Source organism: Brienomyrus brachyistius, chromosome 19 (assembly GCF_023856365.1).
Source record: "Brienomyrus brachyistius isolate T26 chromosome 19, BBRACH_0.4, whole genome shotgun sequence".
NCBI classification, from domain to species: Eukaryota; Metazoa; Chordata; class Actinopteri; order Osteoglossiformes; family Mormyridae; genus Brienomyrus; species Brienomyrus brachyistius.
The window spans coordinates 11,997,931-12,014,047 of record NC_064551.1 but is presented as its reverse complement, the minus strand read 5'-3'; the positions used below and the strand labels follow the sequence as shown (position 1 = coordinate 12,014,047).

The 16,117-nt window shown below is 41.8% G+C and overlaps 1 long non-coding RNA gene across 2 annotated transcripts in view; it reads left to right on the top strand.

Annotated features, from left to right (window-relative positions):
- The first annotated feature begins 2,721 nt into the window (after nucleotides 1–2,721).
- Nucleotides 2,722–16,117, top strand: part of LOC125715054 (uncharacterized) — a 100,454-nt gene continuing 87,058 nt past the window's right edge. The window contains exons 1-3 of one of the 2 annotated variants that reach the window (XR_007383928.1): nucleotides 2,722–2,906; nucleotides 3,109–3,249; nucleotides 4,512–5,347. This is a non-coding gene — a long non-coding RNA (uncharacterized LOC125715054). Of the gene's footprint in view, nucleotides 2,907–3,108; nucleotides 3,250–4,511; nucleotides 5,348–16,117 lie in introns of those variants that run through there. The other variant, XR_007383929.1, reaches the window with a different exon arrangement.

Genomic DNA, 16,117 nt, shown 5'->3' with positions numbered 1-16,117 from the left:
TTTCATTTCATTTCTGGGATTATACCCCTTAAGATCTTGTAATTCTGCATGCCCATATAGTTTTTTTCAAATGTTCCAGTATATTTTGCTCAATTCTAATGAAGCTAAAAACTACGATACCCATCCATCATCCTGGCCAGAGCTGTGGGACTTTCATGTTTCAGTTTTCCTGAAAACTGATTTGTATGATCTGGCAGTACATCTGCCTTATAGCAGACCATGGCTTCCACACTGTTTCACTCACACCTCCCGGTCCAGGCTCAGGCACACAGGCGATCAGCTGTGGGAGCCGCTGGATCCGACGCGGCCTGGAAAATGCCCCTCTGTCCGTGAAACGTACGTTTGTTTTAACGGCGAGGTCGTTGCCGCGCAACGGGGGCCTGTTTTACGGTGAATCTGACACCTTGTTATTAATAAACCGCGGGAAGGAGCTGCTTTATACGACGGCACCACCTGTTTCCAGTTACACCCTGAGTATGGCCCAGGCTGCTTAGCTACCAGGATAGAGCTCCAGCCGAGGGCCTGCAGTACTGGGAGAGTCTCTCACACACACACACACACGTTGGTGTACCTATCTAAATGGGGACCATCTATGGGAAAAACCCTAATCCCAGTCATTACACCCTTAACCTCTACCCATCCCTAACCTTATCCATAAGTAACCAACCCAAATACAAGACTTATGGCTTTTTTGATTGCATTCACAGATTTGTATGAAATTGAGGTCATCCAAATGGAGACCTCAAAAGGTTTCAGTTTTTATTACATTTTGGGGACAATTTGGTCCTCAAATGTGATCTATTCACACACACACACACACACACACACACACACACACACACACACACACAGTCGTGTAATCATATCTTTTTGAGGACTGCTCATTCTTTTCTATGGGAAAAATGCTAATGCTAACTATGAGAACCTTAATCCCTACCTAGCCCTAAACATAAGTTTTTGCATTTTTAGTTTTTTCATGGTTGTCACGGATTTTTATAAAAATGAGTACATTTGGTCCCCACAAGGTAAGGTATACCTGGACCACACACACTCACACACACACAGACAAACACAAGCACACACACTCACACACACACACAGACAAACACAAGCACACACACACACACCCACATACACTAAAAGAGTTCCGCTCCTGCTGTAGCATCAATTACTGGTTGATAAACTGGTACACCTTTAAGTTGTGTTTTAAATGAGTATTTAAAAAGAAGATTAGATAAGATTGAGCCAGTTGAAAGATTCTGGGATGGTGCTACATGAACATCACAGGAGGGGAAAACGGGACACGGAATGAGGCTGATTTACCCAGCGATGCTGTGGGCAAACGCCCATCCCGTTTACCATATTGCTTGGTGTTTTAATTTGCTTTTTTTTTCTTTTGTTTTGTTTTTTTATTTGTTTTTTTTTTAATTGCTTTTGTCTGCACAGTGCACTGTGTTGGCAGACAAACAGCGCAGCGAACTGACGTGGACATTGCCCACAGCAGCTGTAAAATCCAGTCTTTGAACAGTGAAAATAGAACCCTGGACTGTTTGCTCTTGGGTTTAATTAAATGTAATTAAAGTATTTATTTAATTAAAAGACACGAAAATGTTCTTTAGCTGGGGCTTGGTTGAAGGCCTTAAGCTTCACCACCAGGGATGGTGCCGAGGGGGAAGGCATGGGCTGGGTGCTCACATGTGGCCAGCTGACAGCGGCGGCCATTTTTCCAGCTGCTTTGGTGAGCTGGACGGGCTGCTTATAATGCTAACATGGCTTTACATTCAAGGCACAAGTAAGCTAAGCGGCTGCTTAGGGCTCAGCGGCCACCAGGTGGCCCCTCAATCTGATCAGCCTGTCAGAATGGGAAGATAGAAAATGAAAACTAGGTTCATCAAGTTTTGTTTAGGGTTGGGTTGGCTCTGTTTACATCATTTCTATGTGCCCCCCCTTCGTGAAACAAACATTAAACAATGGGGCTTCAGAGGAGGGGGGGCAGCATGTGGCTCAGTGGGCTAAACCTGTGTGTCTGTAATCAGAAGGTCGCTGGTTCCAACCCAGCCTCAGCACATCTGAAGGTCCTTGACCAAGGGCTTTAACCCCCCCCACTACAGGTGGCTGTCCTGCACAGGCAGCTCCTTCTATTATTCTATAAAGAACAAACTGAGGGGGACATCAAAACAATTTCCTTAATTATTTATTATTAGGTTGCCAGGGCAGTTTATGGACACGTGAAACAGCCAACCAGTCACACCTGTCGCCTCCATGGGTATCGGGGGGGGGCCCTAGCAGATACAGGGGGTATATACAGGTACATGCTTGTCAGAAATTTCTGCCATGGGGAGAGGGAGTCCTCTGGGGACCCTTTGCTTCAGATTGAAAGTGGCAGTGGGTGGGAGGGGGTGTCCAAGGTGACAGAATGTCTAGCTGCGCTCCTGGTCACAGCAGAGGCTGTGCACACAAGGAGGGGGGGGTTTCTGAAATTAAACTTCTGGAAACAAGACTGGGTGATATGGGCTGATTTTGGTTACCCTTTGCTTGCCTTGTCTGTGTATGGCACTGTGGTCTTTTTGAGGGAAGGATATATCTGCTGAAGCATTTGCAGTTATTTATTACTCCTGATTTCTGTTTTCTGACTCATGGAACTTTCTGGAACACCTACATCATCTAGCCACCTGACTCTGTGACAGATTTGCTGCACTTAGGGACACTGCCATGCAGCTGTTCCACTGAAATGGGGAAAAAACATCTTTGCCGTGCAACTCGACATACATTCATAAGATCTTCAGATAAGTATTTTTCTGTAGGACTCGGATATTCTCTCTCGGCAAAAGTGATGATTCTCCAGCTCCTTTGCCTGTACTGAGAGATCAGCTTCATCAGTTCAGTGAGACCTCCTGGGAAATTAGGTAAGTGACTCTTCCCACCCACTTCGGTCCTCCAGGAGTGTCCTCTCAGTGGTAACTCTAAATATTCATCAGAAACATCTTAAAAGATCTAAGTTTTTCAGACTGGCTGATTCATTCACAAATAGTTAATGTATGATTCACTGTGCTGGGCAGCCTCTGTGTTTTCTTCGGTTTAATGGGCTTCTTGTGACGTCTTCCCCAGGGTGAGTAAGTGCGGTCCCTTCTCTTGTGGAGACGATCTCCCATGTGTGACCTGCTGGGTCACACCACATCACATGCAAATCTGTGAGTTCCCACTCACGAAGATGGGACACATTTGGATCTGAGCAGTTAAGACCACAGGGTAAATGTTAGCACCGTCACCACCCAGCCATACGAAATACGTGGGCAGAAATTGCCTGAATATGCCAAGCACTCATTCATTGTTGCAGAACTTCATTGTCAGATCCAATTAGCTGTTGATTATGGTTTTCCAGATGTTTCATTTCTAGAAAAACTTAAAATAGAGCTGAGGATCAGCAGAGGATTTCTGACTGGCAACTTTCCCAGAAATGGCAAAAAAGTTTAAGCAATTTAATTTATTACTTTCAAATATATATATATATGTATATATGTATATATATATGTATATATATATATATATGTATGTATATATATATATATGTATGTATGTATGTATGCATGTATGTATGTATATGTATATATATATATATGTATATATTTGGGGGCTGCATGGTGGTGCAGTGGTTAGCACTGTCGCCTCACACCTCTGGGACCCGGGTTCGAGTCTCCGCCTGGGTCACATGTGTGCGGAGTTTGCATGTTCTCCCCGTGTCGTCGTGGGGTTTCCTCCGGGTACTCCGGTTTCCCCCCACAGTCCAAAAACATGCTGAGGCTAATTGGAGTTGCTAAATTGCCCGTAGGTGTGCATGTGTGAGTGAATGGTGTGTGAGTGTGCCCTGCGATGGGCTGGCCCCCCATCCTGGGTTGTTCCCTGCCTCGTGCCCATTGATTCCGGGATAGGCTCCGGACCCCCCGTGACCCAATAGGATAAGCGGTTTGGAAAATGGATGGATGGATGGATGTATGTATATATATATATATATATATATATATATAAGATAGGAGAGGAATGGGGAAATGGTGTTTATTAGTTCAATTATTATTAGTTTTTTAGTTCAAACCAATTTGTGGAAACACTGGGAGACTTATTATTTTGCTTTGTATCTAATATTGTTAAATGAATGTTTCTAGTTCATGATAAAAATCTTAGATAGTTTTTTTGAGCAACTTGATCCTGCATATGTTCTACCGCATTGTGTCGGATTTTATTTTGCTGGGATTTAGCGAAAGGCCTTTTCTAGTCTTTCGTAGTAAGGAATGCGATGAGGCATGACGGATGATCAGCATAGAGATCGTGGAGTGGAAATGCTGCAGAACATGCTGATGTTGGGAGTAAACACTGTCGCTGTCATGGCATAGTTGTGTCGACGGCAAGCCTGTACATGTTTCTGCCAACCAGGTCTACATGTCGACAACAGGCCTTCACGGGGTCTTGCAGACCATGTCGACATGTTGGTAACAGCCCTTCTTGTTTTTCCACAGATCATGTGTACATGGAGACTACAGGCCTCTGCATGTTCGACCTGTTGGCAATAGGCCGTCATGTGTTCCCACAGACCATGTATTTGCATCGATGACAGACTTTTACGTGTTTGACATGTTGGTAACAGACCTTTATGTGTTCCTACAGACCGTGTCGACACATTAGTAAGTAAATGGTTCTTTTCAAACTCTTCGCCCCAGCTCTACCATTATGACAAAAACTATTAGCTTGTGCCAACATTATGAGAACTGAATTTCAGACAAAAAAATTTTGCTCCAGTCTCTACAGATTCAGGTTCAGGCTAAGTTTAAGTGTGCTGCAAGGAGTTATCCCCTCCTTCTGGTTTCGCCCGGAAACCAGATTCACATCCCCATGTTTTTTAACCTAGGGTGGCTTTCCAGAAAGGCCTACGTGCATTTCCTGAAACCCTTAATTTTTCCAGAATTAACAAACAAACTTTAGTACTTTGTTGGCTCCTCCCCAGCCTCCATATGAGAAAAGCGCAGACAGTCGATAACAGGAACGTCGATTCCGTGTGTTTCAGTGGTGAAATACGTTATATAGGAAATCACTTAAAGTACACCAAAGCAACCATAATGAAGGCCAAATTAAATCAATGTATTTGTTGAAAATATAAAAAATATACAATGTGTGTCCTTATAAAAAGGAGCAATGGTGGTCAGTAATAGGAGAAGGAAGTAACACTTCTCAAAAGAAGCCTTAAAACTACTTATTGAGGAGGGGGTCAAAAATCTATCTATTCTAATATAATAATTACTACACTGTTGTGCAGCATTAGACACATAACAAGAACAGCACAGTAACAATCAAGGAGAAACCTTAGAGCTCCCAAGGACTTGTGGAGGCGCCAGAATCACATCCTCCACATGCCCAAAGCCCCCTCTACAGCAGTGTGTGTTCTTTGGTGTGCGGTGTGATACCTCTCCTCAGCCACGACTTGGGGATTCAATGCAGGAGTCAGCAGGTATTCGCTAAGAGGATACCTGCTGTCTCCCAATAACAAGCCACCAGCAAACACACCACCCTTGCCATCTGCCGTACTCCAAAGCTGGACCACATATTGGCGACAACGTCTGTAAAATGTCCTTGATGGTTGCATATCACCTGGATGTTTAGGCCTAGTGCCAAGAACCCTTTTCGACAGTTGTAGGTGGGATTCAAGGGGCTTCAGATATGAATAGGGTTGAGGGTTCCATCCACTGCACCTGCAATGCGAGGTATGCCTGCAACGACATGAGTACCAATTTTAGTATCATGCCAGGCATCCCCTTCTGCTGGACATTGTATGTAGTCGTGCACACGGTACAAAAGAAATGTGATCAGTGCATGTACTGATGCAGGACACAGCGGCCTTGCTGAGGGCCTGTGCTTCTGTAGGTCTGCAGGAATCCACTAGGTGCACTGAAGGCAAAACTCTGTTGTGTCCCACTTTTCAACTTATCCTGCACCAAGACCAAGGAGACTTATTATTTAATCCCAGTCCAGTCTGTTTTACTCTAGGAATTTTGCTTTACTGAGATTGTCCAAGGGGCTCATGGCCCTCGTTGTTTCGAACGCTGCCTTCTTTTGACTTGCACAGTTCTCTGCCATTGTTGGTCGTTAGGGGTGATTCACCTTCCCAGTTCAAAAGGTGTGACTGAACACATAGCACTGCTGATTGGTTAGCTCATTATGTAGCCTACCAGGGTTGTTCAGAATTCATGAATTGGATTTTGAATTGACTTGGCCACACTTACTTCCAATATTGTAGATGTATATATTACCCTTAAACATGTACTAGTGAGTATAACTTTATATTTGCATGATCGAAAGATAAAAATTGTGTAATTGTTTTAGCCTGTTCTAACAAATTGCATTTGGTTTGTATCAGCCCTCCAAGCAATAGGTGAATGCTGCCCTCTAATGGTAAATCAAAAGCATTGTAAATGGGTATTAACAATGAACACTGACGTAGGTCCAATTTCTTCAATGGGTCCTTTTTTGCCCGACTTAGACTTTCTACGTAATATAAACAGATTTAGTGCCACTGATAGAAATCATTAAGAAGTAGTAACTGTATCTGAACTGATTATTCTAAGCGACTGACTTAATAACGGAAGCAGATATGGCAATTTAGTAACAAGAAAGACTTTGTAGTCAAACTGAAAGTTTAACAAGAAGGGACATATAAGTGTTTTAAGGGTTGGGTGTTTGTTGAGGACAAAAATGGGTAAACGGGAAAACTTTAAATGAGAATTCGCAGAATTTTAAAAGTCAGTCTGCTTCATCAGTCTGGTTTTCCTGTGAGGAACGTTATGAGTTCCAGGCCGCGAATACAGGAGTTCTCCATACCGTGTGTGCGCATACATTACCATTATTTGTCAATCACGTGTCATTGTACATTTGGATGAAAGGAAACACCACTGACAGCGCCCGTTACGCATTAAGTCCTTGCCTTCGCTTTTCGCTTGGGACTCCAGCGGATTTTCTTGTCTTATGTTTTAACATTACAGCCTTGTCTGTAATGCCTTTTAACTTCGCCGAAAGAGTTAGTGAAAATTCATATGTCGACTCATTTTAGATTCCTCAACTCAACGGACAAAATATATAAAATACTAAGTCTGAGGAATCTCCGAAGCTGTGTTTTTTTTCTATATCAGTTTTGGTCTGGCCAGCTCGCGCGTTTTTGGCTTCCCATTGTCCAAGATGTTCTCCTAAACATACCACTCATCTTCGGGCTTTCTTAAAGAGAAGTAATAAAAGTTACCCACCTACTAATTTCCCTCCAAATGTGCCGAAGAGGACGATAATCAGGACAAGATTAGCAATTCCAGCATGCAGATTGTCTTTTGAACACACGTGTGACATCACTACCTGCTAATCTTTTATAAAAGAATGGTGACTTGTGGACGCTGCACATATTAAAAAAAATACAATGCATTTAAAAAAAGTGCCTATTTTTAATATATAGCTCGAACGGCTGAAGAACTAAATGTGCTTTGATGCTGGTATGCTTCTCCCACACATGTATTGTAAAACAAGAACCTTAGAGAACATCGAAGAAGGTTCTTCCAAAGATGAATTCTTCTGCCATAAGTGAATCGTGGGCTTCTCAAGTTTCCTTCAACTGTAGGCTGATATTAGATTTATTTCTCCACCGGGACACTAAATAAAGACGTTCTTTATCGAAGCATTGCCGTTCTCCCTGTATAAACATTACCCTCCCCGATAACTCTGGAAAGGAATAGATTATTCCTAGAAACAGATATAGAAATAGATTATTCCTGTCTCCTGAAGAACTTTCAGTGAAGCAGAAAAATTGGCAAATGCTGTATGGTGTTATTTTTTAAAAAAATATAACTTAAAATGGCTTTTTCTATTTACTCAGAGGTCAGATTTTTAGTGTTCTGACGGCTGTTTATTTTTTAGATTTTCATAGTTTGCTTAAACTGATGCACGGACTAAAAATACCACAACATACAGGAGCGTCACTGTGTGCCTGTAATGTGCTCCTTCTCATATTGGACCTCTTATTTGTATGCTACGTAACCCATACATATATGTTTTATTACCAGTAAAGAACATAGAAAAATGTTGTGATTCTGTAACTCTGACTCTAGCTGAACCGAATAGCCATATAAAACCAGGATAAGCAGTACTAATAAATCCGGTAATGTTGTGGCAGGTTTTCACCTTCAAGTCTTGTTCTTCATGACGGCACGGCAGGTGGGAGTTTGCAGCCGCTGCTTAGCCATTTGAGGTTTACAAACCTGGATATTTTATGCCGGGTTCTTGATGCTGATATAATGTGACCAAACCGATATGTCTTGCAATTCAACAGTCTGGCATGCCACTAAACGGCGGACTGATTTCTTATTGTAAGTTCTCCTTTGAGGACTGCTCTTTTGAAAAGAGCAAGGAGCTGGAAAATTGAGGTTTATCACGCCTCGGATCAGGTTACAGGGATGCAGTACACACCACGTTTGACTAGGTGGCAGCAGACAGCTACAGTTAGACACCAGCCTTCTAACAGAATAATGGGTTAGTGATGGTCTAACATCGCTGTCGTAAACAGTACAGCTTGTAAAATTAGTACCATTCTGTGAATTATTGTCAAGCACTAGTAATAGACGGATTGATATTGGTGGTTAAAATTTGTAATGTGAGGTGATCGAATTTCTATTAGGATCAGAGTAGCCCACAGTAGCTGAATGGGAATACAGTAGTTTTGGAAGAAACTGTCTGAGATTAGAGTAAGCTGGGAAAGTATGTACATTTTTAGATATGGTAAAAAAAACATTTAATTGTAGAAAAAATGAATAAATTCGCTTTAACGGTTACGTGATGTGAATATAAATTTGGAAGACATGTTTTCAGACTTTCAGTACGACACAGCTGGTCCAGTCAGTTAGGCTACATAATAAGTCTGTAACTAGTTAAGTGAATTATCGGTTGTATTGACTGAGTATTAAAAATAATATATAAATGCATTCGGGGTCTTAGAAACGATAGAATTCATAAATATTTCCATCCTGAGCTAAATAGTTAAATTGGCCAGTGTTAGTTCCAGCTCGGTGTGACACCCAGATGAATCATATGTATACATATATATTTGGATTTGGAATCGAGGTCCACATTTGAAGAGCTCTGAAATATCTAGTTACCTTCCCTTAATCTATTTAAACTTGCGCCACAACCCCCAAAGTGTACAGAGTGGGAGATACAACGCGGCCCGGTTTGACAGTAGACAGTGATTATTATTGCAATTTTCTAGTCGCCGAAGTCACCACATGGTACTCTATTTTAACACTTCAAAAAATGAACAAATGTCAAAATATTGTTGGGAGAGCTGAAACAGTTTCAAAAACACTGTTGCGTCTTCCTTAGATTCACATGCGTATTCCCGTTGCCACTGCAACTCCGAAGGTGTGCATTGGAATCCAATTGCGCCGGTATTACATTGTGAGTATTATACTCTGCAGTATGCTGCATTATACTCTCTATAACCACCATTTGTTGACCTCAAACACTCAACCAGGGATCGTCAACCTGTCTGTGGTATAAAAGAAAAAAACTAACAAGGCTACATTTATAAATAATGTGTCAGTGGTGAAGACTGCATTTTGATCACAGCGTTATTCAAAATTTGCCGTGGTGTTGAACCCTGCATTTAACTGCCTGTCCTTAGGGACCAACAACTGGTTTACACCTTTGCTTCCTCCCAGCTCCCTGCCAGACACTCGACATTTTTGCCTGACTGTCTATGGGTCCCCGAGGACTGCGATGGGAAATACTATTTTAAGGAATTTAAATTTCTCAGATGCGTCTTTACCTGTATAAAGGACTTAAGGCAATTGTACTGGTATTTATTGGAATTTCATACTTATACACCAGTTTTTTTCCCCAAAACGTTTATTATAGTTTTATTAATTAAGTTAGCAGACACTAGCAAGTAAAAACTGAAAATTGCTTCAGGTTTCATTTAAAAGGTCAGAATGTTTCATTTTCATAACAAATAAAGACAAATCAAGGTCATTATCTTCAATGGATTTTGCGATTCGGCCATTGGGGCAGGCCTAACCTATCCCTCGTGAATGGGGATCTCACTTCTACTTACTTTCCAGCTTTCTGCCATTGATTGCGGGATTTTGCTGCAAATCTCCCCAAAAACATACCTATTTAAGTTTTGTTCAGTGGACTCCTGCAAGAGTGAAATTGACCAATAGTTTTTTGTTGAAATCTTGACTTTAATTTCAGTGTTGATTTTGAAAGAAATGAAGCAGAGGTCGAGAGAAATAGTGAGAAATATTCTTCATTTTCGTGACAAATATTTAAATGTAAAATGTCTGGAAAGGCGAAGTTGAATCTTAAATATTTGGGGCCGGTTTTCGCCCTTTCCTCCAATCATTGCGCTTGCCTGCAGGTGCCTAATGTTGTAATGCATCTGTGCCCAGCTGTAACAGCGAATCAAAGTGAAAACCATGCAGAAAACCCCATTATTGAAGGAATGTCTTTCTCATCAACAGTTTGTTCTGGTTTTTCTGTTTAGCAATAAATTAGGAAACATTTGGAAGGTATGTCATATTGATCAATTCACTTCAAGTGAAAGATAACCTCTGAAATCTGCACCATTGATAAAATATGCAGTATATTGAAATCAACTGATTTGAAAAACCTCTATCAAGACTTATTTAGAATATCGAATAGGTTGTAGTCTGGGATATGCAAGACAACGTAAACATGAAGCTGGATTTGAGATAGGTTTCCATCTTCTCAATTTATTCAAACATGTGGACACGCTGTACTTGTCTGAAAGTGCTCTCTGGTGGAGAAGATCAAGGATTCATCGTCCCCATGATGCTGGTGAGGTCTTCTGGGTCATAAAAACCAGTATGCAGTGTCATGCTGGTGCCCAGTTTCAAGGCACCCCTTGTGAGATCCCAGTGCACCACAGAAATGGGGCCAGGGTGGTTTTTCTGCCCTTTGGGAGTGGCCCGTATCGCCGGCATGCTCTCATTGGCGGGAAGCTGTCACCGCTACGGAAAGTAGACCCTAAGTGAAACACATGTCTTCAATTTTGTGAGTTTTCGCCCCCCTGATGTCTCAGAGGGGCACGCTGCCTGAGAAGAAGCTTTTCATGTAAGAATAATTTATGTTAAGTAGCCGACTGATATGTTTGTTGCACTGGAGCTGACACTTTGTTTGTGTTTCGTTATGGCTGTGATGGATGGGGCTGCGGTTCATGCAAATGAACCCGATTCACCATGGCCGACACGTCGCCTTGACCCGCTCCGCCTCGTTTCCGCGTTTTCGCACATTCTCTGCAGCCAGATCGACAGTGTGCTATTCATCATAATTTACCAGAAGCTAACAGGTTGGGGGGGGGGGAATGTTAGTGGGCTGAGTAGCCAGAATGTGACGAAAAACATAATTTTTATGGGCCAAAAAACGAAATGGATGTTTGTCCAGAAACGAAGTCAAAAATATAGATTCCGCTTGCTTTCCTTGCCGAGTTGACAAAGCTACTGAGGACAGCAGAATGAGAAAGGACCAGGGCTCTGTATCACAAAGCAGGATTTCTTGCTTAGCCAGATAACTTGTCAGATTTAATTAATCCCACTTTAAATGGACTTTATCTGCAATCATTTACATTTAGCCCAGACTGCGTAAAATCCAACAGATTATTCAGCTAAGCAAGAAATCCTGCTTCATGATACAGGTTCACTGTTTAACCGTAAAGGAACTGTATTATGCACCAAACAATCTCTGTGACTAATGTGTATGTATGTATCATCCTTTAGGGATGAGTTGGCTCTGTGATGATGTAATCACCCTGAATCAGACTCTCTGTTGATCATTTTGTTGGTGGTCCCTCTCATCCAAAACACAGGACTAAAGGCTGGTTTGTGGAATTTAAAGATGCATCAATACCAGAAAAATCTGCATATTGTGATACAGATATCACAAAACCGTTATTAACCGGCAATCCTTAATCACTTCAATTAACAAAGGCAGTTTAAACGTCGTCTGACAATATATGACTTACAGGCTTACTTGCAGAAGTGACTGGCTATAGTAATATTGAATTATTGCTCTGGTGTAATGACTTGAAAAGTTTTCATATATTAACATTAACTGATTCAGATATGTCACATTCATAACGCCAGTTTTTTTTCCTTTATAATTTTTTAAAATCAAAACAACAAATATTTTCGAATCTATAATTTTTCAAATCATTAAAGTCACTTTCAGTTTGCACATATAATGATTTCTGCAGTTTTCTTGGAAATTGACAGTTTGTAGCAAATCTGTAATTTCCCAATAAATTCTCCCAGTATATGAATATTGAGGATTGTTCTATATTCCACCCAAGAGGTTACATGAAAATATATGCAAACTGACTAATTGATATTAAGCTTGTGCATCCTCTTAGGCATTTTATCTGCCAATACAACCTTAAATATATACATGATGGTGGAATTTTCTATGTGCTTCTGCTGAACAAAGACTGTGCTATATGTTTTAGTTGCCATTTTTGAATAGCTGCTTTATAATTATAAATCAAACAGAATTTTAGTTGTCAGTTTCGGAATGATTCGTTGTCACATCTGAAGAGGAAGTCATTTTGTGTGGGTCATGTTTCATGGGTAAGTCTTCCAATAAGTGCTCTCAGTCACTGTTTTTCTCTTTAATTGTATATTCTTTGCCTGACGTCTGGTACAACGTAGGTGCCCATGCTGACTGGATCAGACTGAAAAATGGAATTCGAGCTTCATTATATAGGCAAACTGAAGTCTGGGAAAATGGGCCTCTGGATTTGATGCCGTTTCATGCTGAAGACGATATTATTCTTCGTAAGATGTTCAGTTGTGTTGCTCTGAGCGGTGTTATGAATTGAAACATCATGGTGAAGACATGGCGAGTGTTTTTGTTAGACAAAAGCTAATGTTGAAATGTGCTCTATGGTGCAGGATACACCGTATATGAATCCTCACATCAAAGCTGGTTTGATCCTCTCCTGTGACTGTGATGATGTGCCACCAGCAGGTTGCTTTTCCTTTGGATGTCACTCTGCCTGAAATTAATTCTATAACTGAATTCCGAATGTTTCCGTTCAAATGAAAGTTCAAAGTCTTGTGTTGGGTCGTCTTTCTGCGCCGTGTGCGGTGGCGCTGCCCTACTGTAAACGGCGTCTCCATATGAAATGCTAGCTAGTTTACTTCGCTCTGAGAACCCAGAAGTGGGCACCCTTCTATACTGCACTTCTAAGGCAAAACAGATGCACAGATGTTTATGAAACCAAACTTTTCTAAACACTGTGGAGGCGAACTCTGAGTAGGCTGAGTCTGATGCCTGGGTGATAGCATCTCCTGGGGCTGAACAGGTTTGGGTGACTTTATCAACACTCCCCCTTGCGTTCATTCAGAGTGACATTTTGCTGTGATACGATCTTTCCATTTTTAAGGGATGCAGTTAGAGATCAGCATGGGGCATGTGACCAGGCAATGTTAGATTGTGTAATGCCAGTCTGGACACCCTGCCATTTTGTTTGGGATCAGTCCATCAACCAGAGGCATGAGACATACAGAGCAGCCCAATGTTTAGGACTGCTGGGGTCCAAAGTGTCACTCATGGCTCTGTGAGGAAACTTTCCATCTTGAAAACTCCACTAGAGATCCAGGCTATCAAGAATTACCAGTTCGTATCTCTGTCTGTTTAGCCTCACTGGCATTTCAAGTGTTAAATTATTATGGGAACTGTTTCGAACTCTGCAGGACAGAGCTGTGAATTCACTAGACTCTTCTTATACTATATTGGCTGGGAGCAGAGATGCATCTCTTTCCCCAGCGATGTGTGATGATTCTTCTGGCCAACAGCACTGAAGCACCTTATTTTATATGGGGAGATTTTATAGCTAATGTAAGATGCTCTGTATAAAGTAAGAGTGATTTGTGCTGATGGAGGATTTGCTTTGCTTCTTCTGCACTGGAGCTGCAGCGGAAAAACCTGCAGCGAGGATGAATCATAGACGTGTATCGTCATTTTCCATTGGCAGAGCTTCAGTTCACATCTGCAGGATCCACTCTGGGAGGGCAAGGAGGAGGAATGAGAAGAGAAATTGAGGGAGTAAAGGCGGGCAGATTTGTGGCTGTATTGTCTTCCTTGCACCTCTGACTAGAGTGGTGGACCTTGGACTTTGGGTCAGAGCTCGGGAGGGAAAGCCAACCAAGGGCGGCTTGTCTTTTCCTGAACTGGGGACACACCAATCTGCATGTTAGAAAACTGTAGACAGATTTTGTAAATCAGAGTTTTACTTCCTTAAGCAGGTGTTTAAGAAAGCCCATCTGCCATTTTACCTTATGGCATGTAGGGGGAAAAAATCCATTTGCTGGAAGACTCTGGCATTTTAAGTAAATATGGAAGTGGTCTGTGGACTCACAAGTTAAGTGGAATATGTAATCATATAGCAGATGATTTATGGTGATGCAGTGAGTTAGCTTGAGTTAGCCAGCTTTAGCATGATATGAATCCATTCATGTTATACTTAAGAATTTTAATCTGACTTCTGCTGGAAGTGCATGAAAGTACTTGCTGTTTATTCAGTACTGTAACAATGATCATTAAAGTGCTGCCTTGACACTGGTGATACTCTATGAGGATGGGAGTCACAAGTCCATTGTGTCTGTAGAAGCACTTGGGGACACAAAATAAGAATATAAAATAAACTGTATTCCACATCCTACAATGATGATTGTGACGATGAAAAGGGGGATGTGTTCGTACTATTAAACAAGGAGCTGAATTAATGGTTTCCATTTCACTTTCCTGTACTGCTTAAAGTTGTCTGAGTTTTTCTGGTACGCTTTGGTAGTTTTGAAGGGTTTTCAATGTTTATGTGATGTCTTTCAAATTTCAACAATAATGACCTTTCTGAGAAAATTCGTATTGTAACCTGAACCAGAAACAGGCTTGGGAGTGCTATAGTCCCCCCATTAGTGCTTGTTGAGGATGCTGTCACAATGGACTTACTCGCACATTTACTCATACTGAACTTTTACTTGTTAGTGCTAATCAGTCTGACTTCTTAATCATGCTCTGTAGTTTTAGTGCATCCATGTAGGTGGATTTCTTCTGCTGGTTTAATCATTACTGTCTCTCCATCTCTCTCCATCTCTCCATGTTGTACTCTCTCCAGTACTGCTGTCTTTGACCCTGGTGCTGAGATCACTATTTAAATGGCTGAGTGGCAGGAAATATTCGATCACGTTTCCCCCAAGGGGAAACACTGTCCTTCCAGTGCAGGGAGAAGCTGGATATCTTTCAGTTGGAAGTGGGGTCATTTGTTTTGGCTTCTCACTGCTGAGACCCCCAGCGTTCAGCGCGGCTCGGTTACAGAGCCCATGTCCTTCCGCCCCACGGCACCACGGCCTGCTTCCAATCACATGGGGATTATATAAAGAGATCAATTTTTTCCCCCTAATTAGTTTTAAGTTTTTATGCACTAAATCGCCAGGCTGCTGTTTTTACTTTCGGTCCGCGTCCGGCGTATGTCATTTATATGATGCTTGTTATTTATATGATGCTTGTTGGGCCATTTCCTGATTTGGGAGAAAGAGAGTTTCAATCAAAGTACTGTTTGCTGTACAACACAGGCAATACTTACTCTAACTGGTTCATCCTGTAGTGTATTGAAATTAATGGCATAAAAAACGGTGCAAATCTTGCAGTAGAGTTGAGATGGCAGTGGAGATCTGTGGTCAAGTACAAAAATGTACTTCCTGCCATGGGAACACGTGTCTCTCAGTCAGCCAGCCCTGCAATTGGTTCAGTTCTTCTCAGTCATGGATCAGTAGCCTTACACTGAGCTCCCGTCTATTGCTCAGTGAAGGGTTGTTGATCAGATGGGTCTCAGGTATAGCAGTTTATTAACAGCTTCACATGTGCAAAACAAACAGCACATGCATGCACACCCACAGGTGGCCTACGTCGCAGTGTCCCTTCTGCAGGTTCCGATGGATTCCCTCTGTTTTTCTACATTCACACCAAGTAGAACTCCCCCCCCTTCCCCCCCCTGGTTTCTGATGATGTTCCCCTGGCCTGTTTC